Source organism: Trifolium pratense, linkage group LG6 (genome assembly GCF_020283565.1).
Source record: "Trifolium pratense cultivar HEN17-A07 linkage group LG6, ARS_RC_1.1, whole genome shotgun sequence".
NCBI lineage: Eukaryota > Viridiplantae > Streptophyta > Magnoliopsida > Fabales > Fabaceae > Trifolium > Trifolium pratense.
Window position 1 is genome coordinate 23,684,415 of NC_060064.1, and position 23,584 is coordinate 23,707,998.

The 23,584-nt window shown below is 32.3% G+C and overlaps 4 long non-coding RNA genes across 11 annotated transcripts; all 4 read right to left on the minus strand.

Annotated features, from left to right (window-relative positions):
* Positions 1 to 1,087: 1,087 nt before the first annotated feature.
* Positions 1,088 to 2,139, minus strand: LOC123892556. Its single transcript, XR_006803209.1, has 3 exons — positions 2,045 to 2,139; positions 1,838 to 1,934; positions 1,088 to 1,711 (listed from the first exon to the last, which is right to left on the minus strand). It is a non-coding gene; the product is annotated as an uncharacterized LOC123892556 (long non-coding RNA).
* Positions 2,140 to 3,051: 912 nt separating this feature from the next.
* Positions 3,052 to 6,569, minus strand: LOC123890607. Of its 8 annotated transcripts, none has more exons than XR_006802892.1 (5): positions 6,402 to 6,533; positions 4,995 to 5,499; positions 3,913 to 4,351; positions 3,708 to 3,799; positions 3,052 to 3,299 (listed from the first exon to the last, which is right to left on the minus strand). It is a non-coding gene; the product is annotated as an uncharacterized LOC123890607 (long non-coding RNA). The 8 variants fall into 8 exon arrangements; XR_006802889.1 differs by lacking the exon at positions 6,402 to 6,533 and having other exon boundaries at positions 3,913 to 4,053; positions 4,154 to 4,351; positions 4,995 to 6,394; XR_006802886.1 differs by having other exon boundaries at positions 4,258 to 4,351; positions 4,995 to 6,569.
* A 2,977-nt stretch (positions 6,570 to 9,546) lies between these two features.
* Positions 9,547 to 10,434, minus strand: LOC123891555. Its single transcript, XR_006803157.1, has 3 exons — positions 10,278 to 10,434; positions 9,926 to 10,058; positions 9,547 to 9,753 (listed from the first exon to the last, which is right to left on the minus strand). It is a non-coding gene; the product is annotated as an uncharacterized LOC123891555 (long non-coding RNA).
* Positions 10,435 to 15,505: 5,071 nt separating this feature from the next.
* Positions 15,506 to 16,225, minus strand: LOC123891248. The gene is made up of 3 exons (XR_006803037.1): positions 16,066 to 16,225; positions 15,874 to 15,978; positions 15,506 to 15,741 (listed from the first exon to the last, which is right to left on the minus strand). It is a non-coding gene; the product is annotated as an uncharacterized LOC123891248 (long non-coding RNA).
* Between the last annotated feature and the right edge of the window lie 7,359 nt (positions 16,226 to 23,584).

Genomic DNA, 23,584 nt, shown 5'->3' on the forward strand with positions numbered 1-23,584 from the left:
AATACCAATAAATCATTGAATGCTATTTTTCCTATTATACCCTTACTTTTTTATTATTATCTCTTCTTTCAATTCTTCAATTTATCTCTCCCATACAATTAATGAAGGATAATTTTGTAAATTAACTCAAAATATCTCTTTACCATGCAACAATAATTACATTTATTAATATGCGTAAAAGTGTCAAAGTGACGTATATTGTGGTACGGAGGGAGTAATAAAGTAGAGCAATCCTCACCTTAATTACAAGCCGACTTTGTAGGGTTTAGTTAGACACAACTCTCAATTCTAAGATGGTATCAGAACGTCTTCCATGATATGTTGGCCCGCCATTTATCAGGTTTCTAATCGGCTCATCCATCAATGTATATTTGCGCACAAGCCCAATAGTGTTGGGCGTGAGAGAGTGTGTTAATAAGTCTCACATTGGTTTCATGTTGCCTGACTATATGTTTATAAAGTAGAGGTAATTCTTACCTTATAATAAATTAATTTTGTAGGGTTGAGTTAGACTCAACTCTCAATTATAAGAACAATCATCGTTCCCATAGCAAAATCGAAACACTCCCAATTTATCTTCCGAACCATTTACTCTCTCTTTTTTTCTCAATCAAACTGGAACAAATTTTGGTGAAATGTGAAAAAACTAATAGTTTTAGTTTATGTAGGAGGACAAAATTGTCAGTTCAGATAGATATGTTAAGGCGAAGGATTAAATATAGAGATGGGAGGAAAAAATTTCTTACCTTGAAAATGGTGCATCTTTGGGGCTTCCCACAGTTCCCACAATTTCTCAAAACCTCGTTAAACACTTTTCAAATTTCAATTTAAAATAAAACAAGGGTGGTGGAAGATATATATCGCAGTACTATATATATTGAGTCGTATCTATAGATGCATGAACTATATTGTACCCGATGTATCAAAAAAACTATATTGTCCTACTCAAGCTCAACTTGCTGATGGTTTTACCAAGGCCATAAAACTTGACAGTTTTGAAGTCCTATAAAAGAAAAATTATTGGCATAGTATGATTAACATTATGGATTAGGGAGTTATATGTTGTTGTATAATCCATTACCAAGTCATTTTGAGTAAGTTAGAGACTTAGCTTGTGTCATTTACTTGGATAACAAGCAATGTTATAAATAGATGTTCTAATCACTCTTATTTCACAACTAATGAAAATTTGATTGCAACAAATACTCTATCTATTATCTTCTTCCTTTCATATCTTAGTTTTCTAAGTATTTCTTTTTGTGCAAGATTCCTCTGTTCTGCTCCCATGTTGCGTCTATTGAAGTGATAGAGCGTTGTACTTATTTCGCGCCTATCACCTGCAAACTTGTGTCACGCCTATGCTGCGCCAACAAGAGACATAGTTGGTTTCTCACGCTTAAATTCTCATAAAAGAACAATTTCTATATTATTTCAAATTTAAAAAATTAGTGTCTTACAAGAGTAATTTAATTATAAAGACTTTATTTATAAAATAGGCCATAAAGCCAATTCTGTCAGCTTTTATTGAGCACCACTTGATTAAAATAGCTAAATCCATTACAATCAAATTAAATACAAATTAAATTCATTTTTTAAAAAATACAAATTATTAAATAAAAAATTCTTCTAAAATCTTATTATATACTAAATATCATTTTAGTTCCTCATCATTAAGGCAGCAATGTAACTTGTAAGTAATATGCTTTTGTACCTGCCAAAGAAATTGAAAGGTAAAAAAAATAAAAAAATAAGATAAGATACGAAGAATGCAAATAATGATAAGAAATTAAGAACAATAACATAACGATATTCATATAGAATTAATTTTCTACTTAACTGTTAAATGCAAGTACAATAATACCAAATGCATGTTCTATTTCTAGGATAGAGACACATATGTGGACAATCTTCATCATCATAGCATTCCGGAATTGCTGTGATTCAAAAGAAAAATTAATAATGTCACGTAAAGTGATCAAATATTGCATGTGTTTAAGGCCATGATTATGATTAAAATTTCGGAATCATGCGAAAAAGTGCTTACTTAAACTTTCAATTACAACAAGAAATAGGAAAATAAATATGATCATAATAAGATAAATAAACTTAATAATTTCAGTCATATTTTATTTCCTCTGCATGTTATAAATTGAAAAATATTTGATCACTTTATATTAAAAAGGTTCCATGATCTATGTACGTCAATGAATAGTTTATACTTTTTAGCATATATGAAATTGCAAGAAAACCTTTCAAAAATTTGAATTAATATTATATGCATGTCTCTTAATTATATTGATGTGTCATATCTGTTCCTTTGGCGCACTCAATATAATCACTTATATAATAAAATTTATTGTTGGACATCATAATTCACTTTTTAATTTGTCATTGATTTCTCAGATTAGGAAACATTGGCAACCAATCCTAGAACCCAATCCAACAACAATATGTTTAAGTAGTTTATGTGTTGATCACATGCTTTCAAAGTAAATGACTACAACAACTTATCTGTGAAGGTCTACATGAATACATTTGAAAACTCAATCTATTATCTCATGATGGCTTTGATAAGTGCAAAATCACTACTAGAAAAATCTTAAATACCGACGGGCGAAATCTGTCTCTAAAATGCAAAAATTCTGTGACTAAGCATGTTAGAGACAGAATTGGAGACGGATTTAATTCTGTCGTTAATTTCCTCGTCTCTAAACTATTGGAGACGGATTTTATATTCCGTCTCTGATTGGAGACAGAATTTATCTGTCACTAAAAAATAAAAATCCGTCTCTATATGTTGAATTCATAAAACAATAAATCCGTCTCTATTGGAGATAGATTTATCCGTCTCTAAATTCAAATAATTCTGTCTCTGAAATTCCGTCTCTAAACATAGAATTCCGTCTCCACAGAGACAAAACACATTTTCCGTCTCTAATAAGTTATTTATTTTTGTCTATTTAGCAATTAAATGGTTATACAATTTTTCAAATATTAATTTTTATTTACTATATGTAATTTATATAATTGTGTATGGAAATTAAACTTCAATTGACACCAAATTTACAACATTAACATAAAAATTTATGTCATTCTTACAAAGTATCAACTGCAACACTATAGCACTTAGATAGTAATATCAAATACATATAATTGTTTTGAAAAAACTACATAACGGAAGGAAAGTAACTAAAGCTAAACTTCACCGCCCATCACATTATTTTCATTAGCATCCATCTCTTTAGCACAGAATTAATCGCAGCAGCGGATTAGAGGTAGCAACACCATGTTGAATCGAACTGTGTATTTTCAAAAGACAGAGTAACTAATTAGTAAAGCAAATTACATTGGAATTGGAATAGGCATATAAAATAATCAGGTGAGTTTCAAATCACTTATAATGCATATAAAATAACTAATAACTTACTAGTCTTATGAAGCAAATAATTATAACCAACCATATGTACAAACATCAATAATCAAGTAACAAACCAAAAACACAAAGATATCACCATCATAACAAACAAAGCAAGAAAATTCAGTTTACATCAAGATATAAGTCACTAAAATTTGACCCCAAAAGCGATTCATCCGTATCATTCCCAAACAAATGATACTCCACATATATAATAATCAATTAATAGACCACAAACAACAGTCACTTAACAGTGTCCAATGAATGCTAAAATTCATGTTTCAACTCTCACCAGTTCCCTTTTTGGCTTGATTACGAGCAAAAGCTTGAGCATCTTACAGGTTTCCTACAATCTTCGGATGAATGGGTTCTACAAAGGTAAACCTGCGCGATATAAGGCCACATTCAGTTTGACAGGTAAACACAACACACACACACTCTTCATTAACTTCACAACAAAATAAGTAACTTTCCCCTAGAGAAGATCAATTTTATACATTTATAGAAAAAACATAGATATATGAAATAACACAAGAATTATAATGAACTCCTAGATCCTTGCTTCTTGTCTTCCTCTATTAATCAACCTTCAAAATACTTTGGTTCCCTTCTCTCTAACCCTTAACTATTTAAGCCTTCTGTAATAATAAATAACAACATAATGAAACCTTAAACATTGTAGGTGATGATAAACTAATGTTGATTTGAAATTCAATGGTAAACAAACAAGCAATGCACCTGACATGGCCTGAATATAATCACTAGTGAAGGAAACTGAATGTAAACCCATTGACGAGAGCTATGAATGCAAACCCAATGGTGAGAGGAAGATGAACACAAACCTAGCGGCGAGAAGATGAACACAAACCCAGCGGCAAGAAATCAAGTTCCTTGTCCTCCATTTGAAAAATATAATCCCTCATTCAAATGCTAAACCTGGTCACAAAGCAAAAAAAAAAAATCTTAATGTGAATTCTAAATTGGGGAATTCAAAGTAAAATCGTAAAAGATTAAAAGAATAAGAGATTAAATTTGAGAACATACCTTAGTTTTTTGCAATAGAAAAACTTCAGTATATAAATAAATAAGTAAACACCAAATGAAAATAGATGGAACCTATTGAAAATACCAAAATACAATTCTATTTTTCTAAGGCATAACAGTTTATCCTCAATGACATGTAAGTAACTTTTTTTATGCTTGTCCTTTGTAGTGTTTACTCTAAGACTAGTGCCCTACATGTTCTTGTAAATTATAAAGCTAAGATGCAAAAGTATTTAGGGAAGTTACTAGTTAGACCAATTAGTTATATAGCAGTTAGTTAATCAGAGAAGATTGCCTATTTACCTATGTAAATAAGAATGTTTAAATCATGTTAGCGATTTGAGCAAGGGCTCTGTTTTATGGAAAGCTATAGGCGGAGAATTCTAAATCCTTCAATAAAATTGATCGTTATAATTGTTTGTTTCTATCAATTTCCCATTTCTCTTTTCTACATTCCTACTCCTACCTAACAATCAATGAAGGAAAATTTAACTTAACAAACTAATGAAAAAAAAGAAAGAAGGATAGTTCACACCTCATTGGTTGAATTTACAACAGCATCCATCTACAAATAAATCCTCAAATTGATTTCATGATCAACACTAGATCTAGATATCGACAAGCTGCCATCTGCTCCTGAGGTTGATGCTAAAGGATCAGGAAAGTATGAAACAAGAAATGGACAATCTCCACACACTTAGACTTTATAGAAAGTCATCAGAAGGGAAACACTATTAACATAATAAGAAAAGGCTAAATGTGATTCATTAAAATTCAATTGAACACAACCATAATAACACATCATTGCTAAGACTCAATTACATTTGCTCTACTAAAATCAAATGGAATATCAAGCACAACAACAAAATCATATACATGTTGACTGTTGAGCCAAAGCCGAAATTAAAATTTTAAAACTAATTTGAATGACATGGTAACCGAAGTATAAACAATCACTCTTGCAATAAGTTACCAATTACTTGTCTATTGGTAGCTTTTGAGGCTCAGACATTAACTTAACCTTAGGCTCTTCAGATAACCTGCTCAAAAATAGAAGAGAAGATACAAAAGTTGAGACACATGAACAGGCTAACAATGATATTAGCATATATTGGTGTCGTCTCCTTGTACCTGAAACATTCCAAACTAAAAACAAAACACATGATTGAATACATGTTTTCGAAAGCATTAACTTAAAACTATCTATTTTCTATCAAATTGAATCTATATAATTCTCGTATTTTTGGGATAAATTTATTTTATTTTGCATTTAAGAGAACTTTTAACAAAATATGAACATGGTTTATCTTTATCCCCATACATGTGGCACTTAATCTAATCTCAACAGCACAACCTAATATAGAAATATAACAACCAAAAAGCATTTTAATTATGACATAGTAAAGAGAAAGCACAAAAAAACTAGTCAAACTGAGACCTAAATTTTACTTAACAGTTCAAGTATAAAAAATTTACATTCTGCATTTTTAGATTAGCAAATATCTTAGTCTTGACTCTTAAAATAAAACAACAATTTCAGAGAAATTGAAGACAACATCTCATATCACAAGTGATGTTTAATATGTAATGGGGGAGGGAGAGTTGAGGTTCATGTGTTCTGTATGGTGGTACTAAATTCAATTGAACTCAAAAACCTAACTAAAAAGATTAACAAAAAAGAACCCATGAATCAAACCCCAAAAAGAACCAATGAATCAAACCCTAAAATGAAGAATACATAAATTGAACACATAAACTCAAAATCCTAAATCATAGTAATCAAAATATCAACAAATTAACATAAACCCAGAAATTGAAGACAAAATCAATTAACAGTTGAAGAATCCACATCCAAATTGTGACAAACACGCATACACAAAGAGAGAGAGAGATGTAGAGAGAGATAGAAAGAGCGAAAGAGGAAGAGAGAGAGTAGTGAAACCTACGATGAAGAGTATCTACGGCGGCGATGATAGGTATGGGGCTGCGAGAGATAGAAGTTTGATTATTTTTTGTTTTTGACTGAAACTGAAATAAAAAGGGGAAAATATTTGAGGGAAATAACAGAGGGAATGAAAATTTGGTTTCCCTCCTTTAAGAGTTTTTCTTTGTTTCAAATTATCCCTTTATTATTATTATTATTATTATTATTATTATTATTATTATTATTATTATTATTATTATTGTTATTATCCCTTTGTTTTCAACATTTCACTTGCTTGATTGAGAGGGAATACAAAGGATATAATGGAAAAATAATAAGGGATAATAAAGGGTTTCTTTGTTTTGAGAGTGGAAAATTGCATTTAATTTTATCTCTTTTCGTTTTTTCCATCAAACAATAGTCAATTAAAATTAGTTTTATGTCTTCCTATAAAATTATTTCAAAAAAATAAAATAAAATATACTTCAAATTATCATGTTTTAATTTTTCTTAATAAATGTGATTTTTATTTTTTTCGTTTATAATTTGGGTTGAGATAGAGGAAAAATAAAATATTTGAGTTTAACAAGACAGATGCTAAGTTGTATTTTTTATTTTAATTTTTGCAAGACAAACACCTTGAAAGTGAGGATTAGTGAGCGATAACTTACATAATGGCCGTGACGGAGTAGTGGTGTGAAGGGTGAAAACGAGAGGAACCGGTGGACTGGTGTGAAGTGGGCAAAAAGTGACTTAGGGTTAACAAAAAAAAAGAATTCTGTCTAATGAAATAATATAATTAGTTTGGGTGGATAATGAAGCAAAATTATCTTAAAATTCTAATGTCTAGGCGGGCAAAAAATTGATGCAAAATGAAATAATATTGTATTAATTTAATAGAGACAACAATACATGGAGACAAATATTTTCTGTCTCTAACAAAAATTTGACTATTTTAAAACAAGTTGACCAATTAGAGACAAATACAGAGACGAAAAATATTAGATACGGCTAAAGTTTGTCTCTAAAATCTGTCTCCAACTATTGCTTTCTATTTATAATTAAAAAAATAATCAAGTAGAGACAGATTTAGAGACCAAATCATTTAGAGACAGAATATTTCGTCTCTAACATCTGTCACTAATACACATATTTTATTTTCCGTCTCTGATTGTTTTTTTGGTCTCTAATTTTGTCTCTAATAGAGAAGAATTAAATTCCGTCTCTAAATTCCGTCGGTATTTGAACTTTTTCTAGTAGTGAATGAACGTTAATTTTCCTATACATTTTTCGTACATATTAACTTGTTTTATAAGTAATTCAATATAAAAATTCAACTAATGTAAATATTGGCTTGAAATGATCAATCAGCCATTTCTATCTAAATTTCCTTTTTTTTTAGGTAAACAACATGTTGGAAGCACTTGGAACAAAAGAACTAGAAAATTTAGCCAAATTAAGGACCTTCGCTCGGCCAACATGGAATCAAAATTGCTCTGTTTCCTCGCCTGAAGCCTCATCAATGCGAAATAGTAGCGAACTAAGTCAGAGTGTAAACATCTCTGCTCTTAGGACTTCGCTCCAACGACCCTCAAGCGAACAAAGTCAAAAACAACCCATTATATGCTAAGGTTTGTAAATCAAAATAAACTTTTTGGCTAAACAAAAATATTCAATTATTTAAATTAGAAGAGTACATCAAAGACAAATATAATTTAAACAAGCTTGCTAAATACAAAAAAGACGAACTTGCGAACAAATTCACAATATTCAAGTTAATATCATAAAATGGCAAAACATTTGGAAATAATGTACTAAAATCAAAGTTACAAAAATATTTGTGTCTGGATCTACAACATTGACGACGGCCAAGTCATTAATTGAATATGTAATTAATCGGAGTTGATATGTCAATCTAAACCAAATGAAGTCACACTAAGATTTAAAAAAATACAACTCCACATTGAGATAAACTAAGATCTTACACGATAAACTTATATATTGAAAATAAAATAAGGGACACATAAAAAATAAAAAGGAAAGTGACATGTGACTATAAAATTGCAACTCATATAAAGAAAACTAAGATCTTATACGATTACACTATTAAAATAAAATATGATACATCCTTTCAAACTTATGAAATATTATAAACAAAACTACGATATAAATTAATAAAAAATATCAAATTAAACAACTTTTTTATTTTTATACATATACTAATATAATTATATTTTAAAATAATATCTATTTTTTTCAAGCAAAAGATATTATTTAACTGTATGTGATTATTATACTTATCACAATTATTATTATTTATTTATAAAATTATTTTAATTATATATTTTAACCAAACCCGTGCAACGCAAACATAAAAAAAAACCCAAATTATAATGAATTTTGAAAGAACTAATTGTCAACCTCTTTCCGATAGGAATCTACCTGATTTAGAGGGGATGAAGAATTTGAAGTAGTATTTCAATTTCAATTTCAATTAAAAGATGAAGAATACTAATTTGTTTATGGATGACCATAGATTTAAATAAATATGAGAAACCAACTTAAATTACGTAGAGGAGTAAAGTTAATAGTTCTGTCAAGTTGTGCATAATTTTATAAGAAAGATCAAAGGATGAAAGACAAAAACCACCAAAGATGAATCAAAAATAATAAATGGTGAAGATTTATTTAAATTTCACTCACTCTTTTTTATATCCAATAATCAATATTTTTTTTTTGTTTCATTCTCTCATTTCTTCCTAGTTTATGTAAAAGGAAAAACGATCACCGCTCATACAGCTACCGACGGGCAAGCACTCAGCCTCATGTAAATGAGTTTAGCTATTCATCAATTATTTTGACTGCTAACATGTCAAATAAAATCCTAAAGCTCTGGTACACCTTGTGCTAGTAAGGGCTATTCGTTGGTTTTAATATAATCCATTTTTGCTTGTCCGGAAAAAAATATTAAAAATTTCAATAAAGAACAAATATTTTGAAAACTTTTAGATCAAAATCCGAGAAAAGCTTTATAGAAAAATTCAGTCAGTTCTTATGGGCTTAGCTCAGTCAATCCTAAGATGAATTTTCTAACTAACAAACTACTTGTAAAAAAAAACCCAATCAAATAAAATTTGACAAAGGTAAAAAAGAATGCAATACATACATAACAAAAAACTTCATAAAATAATGATTTTACATAATCATACATCTTTATTTATTCCTTATTCTCCATGTATTTATGAAAGCAAGCAAAGGTAATTCTGTTGCGCTTCAAGTACTTCTTGTGCTTGTTTAGTTGAGATATAAATAAATGCATATTTTGCCGTTTCAGAAAAAAAAATGCTAGCTTATATATATGCTTATGTGCCTGTCAAAGAAATTAATATAGGTTAGAGAAAGAAAAGTTGAATTTTGCAAGAAATCAATAGAGAATATGACATTTAAATAGAACATGACATGCTTATATAAAAAAAATAGAGAAGATGACAATTAAATAAAATTATAAGTTTAGTAGTAATAAAATTATTTGTTCACTTAACTGTTAATATTTTTAATCAACACAAACACAATTTTTTTCTTGGCATATAACGAATGCACGTCCAATACAAGGATCATCACCAGCAGAATTTAGACAATCAGAAGTGGATGCGCACTTTTTATTTAGGATAGATGCTATATAATGTAAAACACAAAATAATGTTATTAAAAAGGGGTTAACAAATTGTGTAAAAATAACTATAAAATTGTCCTCGTGTGCATAATTCAATTGGCAGGGATATTGTAAATTATTGCTGGGACCAGAGTTCGAACCCTGATACTCCCACTTATTTAGTGAAGTTCTAGGACAAAAAAAACTACAAAATTTGACGAGGATGAGAAAAAAGTGCTTACGAAAGGCATAAGTTACAACAAGTAGAGAAATAAATAGGATGATAGCATACACAAACTTGGTAATTGTAGCCATATTTTTCTCATTTGTATGTAACCAATGGAAAATTGTTTGATCATTTTATAAGGAAATATTTTATGCACGTACTGTTTATGTCAAATAAAATCTTTCTAATATTATGCGTAATCATTTTGTAAAAAAAAAAAAATTATACGTAATCATTATCATTATTAATGTTTCTTAATTGTTTTTTTTTATAACTAATGTTTCTTAATTTTATCCAAGTGTCACTTAATTTTTGTCCTTTGCACCCTCAATTGATCACTAGAGTACTCTTTAATGTTTCTTAAAAATGTATTGATTTCTTACTCTTAACCCTTTTTTATTGGCCTTTCATAGTAGACAAAGCCAAAATCACAAAAGAGCATACTGAATTTGAATTATGATAAAGTTAGTGGTACGAATAGAAAAACGATCTTCTCAATTCCAAAATCCACCGTAAATTGTCCAGTCAAAATCTGGACCATCCACTTATGTTTAATAATGTGAACAGTGCACTGCAACAATAATATGGATCTCCTCTCATAAGAATAATTCACAATGAGTTGATTGATTTTCTTTTTTTACGCAAATGAGGTGATTTTTTTTTTATAAGCAAAGAATGAATTATAAGGAGTACAAGGGGTACCCAACCCTTACAATTCTAAAAGAAGCTATTAGATGCTAAAAATGCAAGATAATAGATCTTTACACCAATCTGAAAATACAAGAGAAGACTTAGAAGCTATTCTACCAACAAACCAAAACCAGGAGATATAAATAATTTGATTCACTAAGGATTGCAAGTTAATGACATCTCCTCTAAACATTATATTATTACAGGCTCGCCACAAGCTCCATGTGGTTGCCAACCAAATTACATGTCGAGCTTTTGCATAAGACTTATTCTTCACCAAAGCACCAAAGGATATAAAGTGCTGCCAACAAACTTCATAGGGGATAAAATCCACATTCAGCCAGACGAAAATTCCCTTCCAAATTTGTTGCGAAAAAGAACAGTTGAAAAACACATGGTCAATATCTTCCTCTTCTCTGAAACAAAAAGCACAACACAACTCACGCGGATTAACAATAACACCTTTTTTCGCCAACGCCATACGAGTTGGTAGTCTAGATAATAATAATCTCCATCCAAATATACTCACTTTAGATGACATGTCATTTGTCCATAATTGATTCAAGGCTTCCACCACGTTCTCGTCAATTGCCAAAGTAACCACACGAGATAGTAGGAACACATACGTCGAATGGACTGAGAACTGGCCGGTTTGATGTATGTTCCATCTCTATCTTTGTCATTCGGGTAAGGGAAAAATCCTGTCAACAAAGTGTCTAACTCTTGCGCTAATTCCTGCTCAGCTGCAGATAATACCGAACTCCATTCCATCTTCCACACCCAAGTGTGATCTTGCCACATACCACTAGCACCTACCACTATCTTAGTCGCAAATGAGGTGATTGATTAACATATAAAAAAAAATAGAAATAATATTATTTGATCATTCCACATTATCATTCCTATCAAATTTATTATTGATTATCATCTACCATAGAATGGGGTATTTGCAACTAAGAGAAATTAACATTTATAACTGAGAGAAATTTTATGAAAAGTAACGTTCAACCATGTAATAAATTCAAGGGCAAAATGCACTCACCTCCCTTAAGGTTTACATTACATATAACATACACCCCTAGACCCCCTCTATTCTCTTCTCTCTTTTTTTTTTTGAAAACTTGGTATCCGATCCTAGGACCGACCCCCAAACCCCCACTATTCACTTATTAAACACAATGATAGTGAGGACTTGAATGATTCGGTGGTATGTGTAGACATTAATTAAATTACTACGGTGCAAAGAATGTTGTTTCTTGTAGTTTTTTTTATAAGCAAATATATATTATAAGGAAGTACAAGGGGTACTCAATCCCTTACAACACAAAACAAAATATTAAAAGCTTTGAATACAACCCAAGGGATCATGGCTCCAATCCGAAAAGGAGAAACTAGAATTTCGACCATGCCTACTACTTAACCACACCCAAGAATTAAATTTAATATCATCCATAAGAGAAGAAGCATAAAATCACATTGTTTCGAAGCCTCCAAATATTCCACGTAGTAGCCAACCAAAACAAATGTTTAACACCCCCACACTTCTTCGATTGTACAAAATTGCCAAACAAATCAAAATGCTTCCAACCTTCATTATCTGATGGAATAGTCTTACCTAACCACCTATAAACCGCCTCCCAAATTTTGTAGCTGAAGGGACAATGGAAGAAAAGATGGGCGCAATCCTCGTTGTTAAGAAAACAAAAAACACAAGACAAATCATGCGTATTAATCAAAATACCTCTACGATGAAGCGCTAACCGCGATGGCAATCTTTCTAATAACAACCTCCATCCAAAAATGATTACCTTAGATGGAACATCATTCTTCCAAAGCTTATTAATAGCTGCCAACACATTAGAATCCAAAGCCTCTACCTGACGGTGTTCGAGTAACCAATTGTAACAAGACTTTACAGAAAACAGCCCTGTTTTTCCAGGAATCCATCGCCATGTATCACAAGTATTCGGTTGTAGAAGAAAACCAACCAGCAACTCCTTAAGATCAGCCAACAATTGTTCTTCATCCTCTGATAAATGCTCAGTCCATTGCCAAAACCAGGAACAAGACTCGCCATTACTAATCAGTCTATCTGCTATCATAACATCTTGTGTGACCTCTTTATCAAAAAGAGTAGGAAACACATCGCTTAACATATGATTCCCGAACCATTTAAACTTCCAAAACCCAATATTAAGCCCATTACCGACACAACATCTAACATTTTGCTGAAACCAGTCAACCTCCAACCCTCTCCCCAACCCAATGACATCCTTCCACCAAATCGAAGATTTTGCACCCTTCAACACTGAATTCCTTCCCAATAGCTGAGTAGGTATATGACCATATCTGAAACGTAAGAGTTCAGCCCACACAGCTTCACCTTCGGATAAAAATCTCCATTTCCATTTACTTAACGACGCCTGGTTAAATAATTCTAAATTCTTTACCCCTAATCCTCCTTTCTCCTTAGGTAAACATATTTGGTCCCATTTAACCCAACATGGTTTCTTTTCCTCTACTCCTCCTCCCCACAAAAAATTTCTTTGAATTTTCACTAATTGTTTTAAAACACACCTGGGAGCCTTAAAAAAAGAAAAGAAATAAAGTGGGAGACTAGTCAGTACCGAATTAATGAGAGTAATCCGACCACCATAAGATAAATGCCGACTGCTCCATGTACTTTATCTTTTTAGCATAGCATCCACCACTGGTTTCCAAGTCTCACGTCTTCTAGGATTGGCTCCAACCGGTATTCCCAAAAAATTAAAAGGTATGACTTCTGATCGGCAAGACAGAAACGCTGAACCTGCTTCCATTATTCTAGAGTCAACATTCAAACCGTAAAGCTTACTCTTCACAAAATTAATTTTAAGACCTGAGACTAATTCAAAACTTCTGAGTAAGGTTTTAATGGTCCAAAAATCAATACTACACTCTAATTCTTCCCTGCCCAAAAGGCATGTCGCCTGCATAATTTGCAGCTGCTCATCTCACAACCCCCATATACTGCACGAACAAGATGCAAAGCAGCAAAAAAACTGGGTGAAGTTTTGTCTTGGACTATAAATATTAACAGCATCTTTCTTCTCTGTAGCCGTAACACTGTAACAGATGTTTATGAGAGTTGATTAAGTAATTCACTGGTTCATGGAAGGAGGATATATTCAACAAAATGAAAAACATTTGAATGGTTGAAGATGGTTGGGACTTGATGTATTTGAACGGAGAGATAACAGTGTTAAAGAGAGAAGGGAGGTAACCACCAATTTAATGAAAACTTAAGCGAAGTTAGTGTCTATTTTAAAATTAGAGGGGGGTGATTGTGTCATTTGAAGGAAACTCAGGAGATCAGGTGAGTGTAATTATCCCTAAATTCAAATAATTATAAAATAGCTTTTATGGTCAAAATGTTGTTCCAATTTTTATTTTTTTTTATGATCAACGTATCATCTATGAATTGCAAATAAATTCGAATAATCTTTTGGGTTTTTATGTTGGCCGCATTTTGTTAAAACAATGTTCTAGTAAGATGTTGAACCAGATGTCCTGACATATGAGTACGACATCGCATCGTGTTCTATTTTCAGGTTCTTGGAAGATTTGTCTTATGCGTGAAGTAACTGAAGACTCGATTGAAAAATATATTCACGTAGCTTTTGCGCCAAAAAACGTGCATCTGTTTCTAGAACCTGCAGGAGGTCGATTTATGCCTTGCGTGTTTCTGAAGAATGTTACAACATGTAACGAAACAAAAGATTTGGTTCTAAAATATGTTTGTTGAATATTACATGGATCAGCTGTTGTTTAGCCCTATTGTTCATCAAGCTCATGTTGTACTCAGGCTATATAAAGGAAGACGCAAAACCTAATTTACTTACTAAAGCCGTCATTTAGAAATTAAAATAGTCTTTTAAAGTTTTAATATTTTGAAAAATAAATTAGTGTCATAAATCAAAAAAATTCTCTCTCACTCCAAAGAACCGCCTAATATTTTATTTTTTCTCTTTTATTATTTGACTTCACCTCTACAATATTTTTTCGATACATAAATTATTTCAGTTTGGTTTGAAAATTTGTTTGAGTGAAGTCAAATAATAAAAAGTGTAAAATTGGAATATTGAGTGATTTGTTGGATGAAGAGTTAATTGTAGGGGTGACAAAAAAGGCTCAGAGTTGGTCTATTTTGTTATATATACCATTCAAATCTAATGTGAAGATTCAAAGTTGCCCAATTTAACTAGTAGTTACACGTGCTTATCAAAAAACAAAAAGGAAAAACTAGTAGTTATACTTACAAGAAAAATAATGATTATTTTTATTTAATATTCATAGTTATCCATTTTATTTAATAATAATTATCTTTATTATGTACCCAAAAAAAAAATCTTTATTTACACTGCTATCTGTGACCACCTCAAAGTAAAATAGTATTAAAGATTTCAATAAGGAACAAATATTTTGAAAGATTTAGATCAAAACCCGAGAAAATGACTAATACAATAGCCTCATAAAACCTTTATCAGAAAAATTCAGTAAAATAAAATCTGATAAAAAAAAAAAAAGAGTGCAATACATATAACAAAAAACTTAATAGAATAATGATTTTACATAATCATTTATCTTTATTTATTGCTTATTCTCCATATATATTATATTATAAAAGCAAGCTAAGGTAATAAGTAATAATCCTTGCTATATGCTTATGTTTTATTGCTTATTCTCCATATATGTATTTATATAGCAATCAAAGGTAAAAGTAACCCTTGCTTATATATATGCTTATGCTCCTGTCAAAGAAATTTATAGGTTAGAGAAAGAAAAATTAAATTGTGCAAGAAATCATAAGAATAACATGACGTTTAAATAATATTATAAATTTAGTAGTAATAAAATTATTTGTTGAATTAGCCGTAAATTACCACAACAATAACAATGACCATCAATGCATACTATATGTGCAGCTCCAACACAAGGATATTGATATTCAAAGACATTTGTGCAATTTTTGTTTAGGATATCTTCTTCTATATAATGTAAAACACAAGATTATATTATTAAAAAGGGATAACAGATTATGTATAAAATAAATAAGATGAGAAAAAAGTGCTTACGAAAGGCCTCAGTTACAACAAAAAGTAGAGAAATAAATAGGATGATAGCATACACAAACTTGATAATTGCAGCCATATTTTTTCTCATTTGTATGTAACCAATGGAAAATGGTTGGATCATTTTATAATAAAAAAAATTATGCACTGTTTGTGTCAAATAAAATCCTTCTAAAATTATAATCATTATTAATGTTTCTTTATGTTATTCAAGTGTCACTTTTTGTTCTTTGCATCCTCAATTGATCACTTGACTCTTTAATATGTTTCTTATTATATTGATCTCTTTAACTTTATTTTAGCCTTTCATAGTAGAAAAAGTTAAAATCACAAAAGAGCATACTGAATTTGAAGTATGATAAAATTAGTGGTAGGAATAATTCAAAATGAGGTGATTGATTAACAAGGAAATTATATTATTCATTTTCACTTGGGAACTTTAGGTAGTGACAGAACATAAGAAAAAGTGGTTTGAACTGTGTTTTCAATTTTTAACTATTTTTTGAAATTTTTTTTGAATATATGTTCTTCATCAAATCATTTAACTTGCGGTCGTTTGCTAGCTTAACCGAGTCGATTTGTGTCTCACTTCTTGATACCAATTTTAACATCCCAGAAGACTTTACGCATTGTCGACTGACCCTATAAACCAATACGAGTCTTTTCAGCGTATCTTGTTCTCACTCGTACGCTTTTCGGGAAACTTCCCAGAAGGTCACCCATCCAAAGACTACTCTAAGTCAAGCACGCTTAACTGTTGCGTTCTTATCGAATGAGCTATCAAAAAGAAGATGCATCTTGTTGATAGGTAGTACCAAACAATTCTTATATGTCTTCCTTCAACCATGCAGTCTCATACCTGCACGGTCTCAGGATCCCTCTCATTCCGATGTGATTCGTTTTTGCCTAGAAGCTCATTGTCATGCCTCATGCACCGACAACCACTCCCCGCCCTCGTCAGACCCGGACGTTACACGGTTTGCTATTGGTTTAATAACACAGTGGTTTGTGCGACCTTCGTCGTCTGGGATATTCGTAACATCGTGGGTACTCCCGGTGTTTGATTTTCTGACTGATTCTAGAGTTATTGAGTTCCGCACATTTTACTGATTTAAGTTTGCCTTCATTTCACTAGTTTCATTGCTATTGGTTTAATAACACAATGTCTAACTGGCTCGAAAGAGTCGTTTTGCTTGTTGTATGCAGGGAGATGATGTTGTGTGGACTCATTTCCGTATTGGCGGACGGTTCATTCGCCAACGTTCAAACCTTAGTTGATGCTCGTAGATGTTCACTAATCATATTTGTGTTGTGCTCGTGATTGGTGGTAGTTTGTTATGATTGATTAGGGTTTGTTCAACTTTGGGTTCATCCCCCCAGTTCTTGTACTTTTTTTTCCTTATTTTTTAATCTACATCTTTGACTTACAAAAAAAAAATATTAACAGACACATAATAGTTTAGATATTAAATCAAAGAAGACTCTGTCAAAAAAAAATTAAATCAAAGAAGATAAAGAAAACCTAAAATAGAGAGGGTACAGATGAAGAAAAACTATACGGTATTTTTATACAGGTTCACTACCAAAATAGTTAGTTAGTTAAGTCCACTCCTTCTATGGTGGAGCACCAATCTCATGGTGTTCAAAGAAGGAACTTGTAGTAGCCCTCTCCTCCTGTGAAGCTGAGTACATTGCAGCATCACTAAGTACTTGTCAAGCTATTTGGTTGAAAAATTTAATCGAAGAGATAAGCTAAGGCAAGTGTGAGACAATTACTTTGAAGATTGATAATGTGTCTGCTATCAACCTTGCAAAGAATCATATTGCTTAGGTAGGAGCAAACATATAGAATTGTGGTTCCACTACTTGAGAGAGCAAATGAACAATGGTAACCTAGCTCTGGAATATTGCAGAAGTGAAGAACAAGTTGGTTAGGAAGTTGAAAGTTATTTTTTTGTGTTAGTTACCTGTAGCTTAAGAAAGGTGTATAAATACACCCTCCTATTGTAACTTTGATTGTGGCCCATTGTGGATGAATAAAATTTTCTTCTTCTTTCTAAACAATTCATTCTTCTCTCTTAGATATCACAAAATTCCATTATTCTTCTCGAGTTATTGCAAAATTGTGTTTGTGCTCGTTTTTTCACTCGAAGCCCGTTTTTTACTAGAAGCTCGATAAGGCGCAAAACGCGCCTATCACTGTGTGTGTGCGCTTTAGTGCATTGTGTGTGTGATTAGCTTCTTGCTGCGTCAACACCTCTTACCTTAAGTAAATATAATAATTTTGTTGATCCACTGCATATTAAAGTCATATACTCGTAACCAATCGATAGTTGGTACGTGCAATGGTAATTGACATTGGACTTGGTAGGAAGGATCATGATTCAATCCCCGCAACTGCTATCGAAAAGGGGTTGGAACCACTTGATACTAGAACTGATTCCCAAAATATATTAAACGATTCAGTGGACCGAATACTGATGATAAAAAAAATATATATACTCCAACCGTCTCAAAATATAAGAAAAAATTTATCAAAAAAAATTAATATATTAAATTAAAAATTTAGACTAAATACGTTGATTAATTTCCTCTATATTTTGGATAGGGTCACAAGGGTAGTTAGTGCGTCGGCAGGAGGGGTTCAAAATCCAAAACAAGATACGGTCATAGTTATATTCAACAAAATCTTGATCTTCAACATTTTCAATACACTCAAATCCCATCATGCCACCTCCTTTCTTGCTGTAGTATCTGACTTTTTTTTCTTCTATTAATACTAATCAAAAGAATTATGAATTTTATTATAGATTCCCATAGATTGGGATTGATGTGGTCATTGGTCAACCACACAAATCGCAAACCCTCTCTTTAAAGGTGAAGATTATGGCCATGACAGCTTAGATGAGTCACAATTTAATGCTAAGTGCTCATTAAAAACAGCTAAGTACATAACATTATTATTAAGAAAATATGACATTTTAATCAAGTTGATTGTACTTTAGTATAAACTATAAAGTACTCCACCATCTACTTTCGATGACTCAATATAAAATAAGGCAGCTTGTATATTAGCTAGTGTAAGTCCAAAGTTTTAAAAAATGTCCACTACTACCAAAATATAGTCGCGACAAAACGTAATTGGTAGTGGTGGTTACCATTATTTTTTGTTTTGACATAGCGAGTAAAAAATATGAAATTAACTGTTGGGTCATGGGGTGCCATCAGAAAATCACTTACATTAGACTCGGATTAATAATATAAATGAGTTGGATATCGCATTTTTAACTAAAATTTCAAGGTTTTAGATACAATGTTGGATCACGAGAGGGCAGTTGGGGGATCATCCATATTGAGCAACAATATAAGTGAGTTGGACACCACACTTTTTAAGGACTGTCCAATAATTTTTAAAAGTGAGTGAGATCTAAAACAAATTTTACTGTATCAGACTTTTTTTACATGTATATCAAGCTTTTTTGTATGTATACGAGGCTTTTTTGTCTGAGACTTTTATTGGAGGCCTAAAGCAAGGGCTTTAGTAGCCTTACCCTTGGGCCGACCCTGATACTTTTACCCAAAACCTTAAGGCTTTTGATTTATTGATCATCTCACTTATAAAATGTTCAACTTCGATTTCTTTAAGCAATATAGGTTTTAACTCAGTTCTCACTTGCCACAACATTAGCAGCAACAAAGCGCTATTAACTCGGTTAAGTTATTTTTTTAAAAAAAACAAATTCAATATCTTCATCATATGGTTTCTCTTTGTTTATATATATCACACTCCATTATATTCATATTTTGCCTCATTTTAAAAGTCTATTGTCGGTGAGGCCCCCATTACTCCTGGATAATATGAAGGTATTTTATCTAAAAAATAATAAAAACAAGTCACATAAGTAAATTAATATGGGATGAAATGGATAGTTCAACTGGTTAAACTAATTGAGATAAGGATTAAAGAACAGTAAATTTAGGGTTTAAGTCCTGACAAAAAAGAAAAAACTAACATAACAACATTGCTTATTAAAAGGAAACATAAGTAAATTAATATACGGTACCCAACTTTTTCTTTCATATCTATATGGTTTATTTTAGTTAGTTGTTGAGTAATGAATAATGTAGAAAAAACCTTATAAATGTTGGAACTATGAACTATGAACAAAAGTGGTAAGATAAGAATGAGAGAAAGGGTAATTTTATTGAGTGATCAATTGGTATACTTTACAATAGTGTAGTGTGGTTTTTATACACAAAATCAATGAGTTAGCATTAACCAACTATGGTTACTTATTAGCATAGTAGTTAACTCAACTAACTAACCTACACACTAACTAATTCTGTTTTACTTGTAAAGCAAGTAACAGCTTTTGCAACAACCAAACTAACTAACTTTGAATTATTCTCAACACACCCCTTTAATTCAAAGTCTCAAGGCTTTGAACATTCATCATTCTTCTCAAATCCTTGAATCTATCAACCTTCAATGGCTTAGTGAGCACATCTGCCATTTGATTCTCTGTGTTGCAGTAGGTCATTTTGATCTTCCCCTTTGTAACTTGATCTCTCAAAAAATGAAACTTTGTTTCTATATGTTTGCTTCTTCCATGAGCTATAGGGTTTTTGGCCAGATTAATGGTTGATTTGTTGTCAACCATTAGCTCTACTTCATGTTCAATATCAATCTTCATTTCCTGCAGTAATGCTAGCAACCAAATTCCTTGGCAAGCAGCATTGCAGGCAGAGATGTATTCTGCTTCACATGTGGATAAGGCAACTACACTTTGCTTTTTTGAACTCCATGAGATTGGACAATTGAACAATGTGAAGATGTATCCCATTGTGCTTCTTCTTTCAACTTTATCACCTGACCAGTCAGAGTCACAATAACCAACAAGCTTCCTTTGGTTCTCATCTGTTTTGGTGTACAAGACACCATAGTCAATTGTGCCCTGTAGGTATCTTAGGATTCTCTTCACTGCTTGCATATGTGACAGTTTAGGTGATTGCATAAATCTGCTGACAATCCCTACACTATGACATATATCTGGCCTTGAATTGCAAGCATATCTAAGGCTTCCTACCATCTGTTTATAGTGAGTACTATTCACAGATTTGCCTTCATCATCAGTATTCAAATTTGATGCAGTTTCCATTGGAGTGTTAGCTGGATTACAATCCATCATGTTGAATCTCTTTAGTATATCTGAAGCATACTTCCTCTGATGTATCAGCATACCACTACTTGTCTTAGTGAATTCCAGCCCAAGAAAATATTTCAAACCTCCTAAATTGGTCATGTCAAATTCTGAGCTTAGCAGACTTGTTAGCTTCTTAACTTCATCTTTACTGCTGCCAGTTATTAGTAAGTCATCAACATATAGGCACACTATGCAAAGTCTATTCTGTGATGTACCTTTGACATAGATTCCATGTTCAACAGTGCATTTTGAGTATCCATTTTTGCTGAGAAACTCATCTATTCTCATGTTCCAAGCTCTTGGTGCTTGTTTTAGGCCATACAATGCTTTGTTCAGCTTCAACACATGATCTTCCTTTCCTTTAACTATGAAACCCTGAGGTTGTTCAATATATACTTCCTCCTCAAGTTTGCCATTGAGAAATGCAGACTTGACATCCAATTGAACAAATTCCCAGTCAAAGTGATTTGCAATAGCAACTACTAGTCTCACAGTTTCAATCCTTGCCACAGGTGCAAAGATTTCAGTAAAGTCAATACCTTGTTTCTGTAGGAATCCTTTGGCAACCAATCGTGCTTTGTACTTTGCTATAGTGCCATCAGGTAGGTATTTCAGTTTGTATATCCATTTGACTGCTATAGGCCTCTTGTTTGCAGGCAGATGGACCAAGTTCCATGTGTTGTTCTTTTCAATTGAGGCTATTTCTTCCTCCATTGCTCCCCTCCATTCTTCATATTTTGCTGCTTGTTGATATGTCAAGGGCTCAGTGTCTACATATAATGCAAAATGCACTATATCACCATCTGGTGTGATCATGTCATCTGGGATTGTTTCATACCCTTGCAGATTTCTGTTTGGAATACCTCCTCTTTCTGATCTTCTGAGTACAACTGGCTCATTTGCAGTTGTTGGAGGTGTTAGCATAGTGTTTTCTTCAGTTGCTTCTTCATCAAGTAACTGAAATGGAACATACTTTTTATCTTGTGCTGTATTTCCATTCCAATCCCAGCTCTTATCTTCTTCAAAAGTGACATCTCTGCTGCTGGTTACCTTTTTTGTGATTGGATTGTAGAGTTTATAGGCACCTGCAGTGTGATATCCTATCATGATCATCATTTCACTTTTATCATCAAGTTTCTTCCTCTTTTGATCTGGTATGTGTCTGTGACAAAGACATCCAAATACCCTAAGATGCTTCACTGATGGTGTGTGACCTGACCAAATTGCTTCTGGTACCTTATCTATTTGCTTTGTAGGACATCTGTTCAGAACATAGCAGGCTGTAACTACAGCTTCACCCCAAAAGCTGTGAGGTAGATTCTTTTCTCTTAGCATGCATCTGGTCATATTCATGATAGTTCTATTCCTCCTTTCAGCCATTCCATTGTGTTGAGGAGTGTATGGAGCTATTATTTCATGCTGAATTCCATTTTCTGAACAAAATGTCTTGAATTCATTTGAGGTGTATTCACCACCACCATCACTTCTTAGAATTTTAATCTTCTTTTCTGATTGCTGTTCAACTAGCAGTTTGAATGATTTAAAATTCTGAAGCACTTCATCTTTGCTCTTCATTAAGTGAATCCACATCATTCTGCTGAATTCATCAATGAATGATACAAAGTACTTGCTTGGCTCTCATCATCCTCCTAGAGATAGTGTGTCAAATGGACCACATACATCTGTATATACTACATCAAGTACCTGCTTGGCTCTCATTGCAATCTCCTTGACAAAGGACTTTCTTGCTTGCTTGCCTATCAAGCAATGTTGACATATATCTCTAGGGATCTTAATTGCAGGTAATCCATTGACCAGTTCATTATTTTGCAGATAACTCAAGCTTTTAAAGTTCAGATGACCATACCTCAGATGCCATAACCAAGCTTGGTCATTGATCTTTATTGTAGCCAGACATTGGGATTGATTTGCAGTCAAGGTGACTTGGAATGTTCTATTCTGAGATAGAGGGGCTCTCAGAATAGTGTTGTTCTGAGAATCATACACTTCCATGATGTTATTCTCCATATGCATAATGAATCCCTTCTCTAGTAACTGTCCCAAACTTAGTAAATTTGTTTTCATGTCTGGTACATATAGAACACCAGTGATGATGGCTTGATTTCCTTTCTTGCCTTTGATCAATACATCACCTACTCCTTCAGCTGGAATTGTTCTATTGTCTGCAAACCTTATTTTAGTTTTTGATGAACTGTTGAAGTTGATTAGCCAATCTCTATGGCTTGTCATGTGATTGCTGCAACCTGTGTCAAGATACCAATGTTCTTGATCATCTTCAATATCTGTAATGGTAGCCA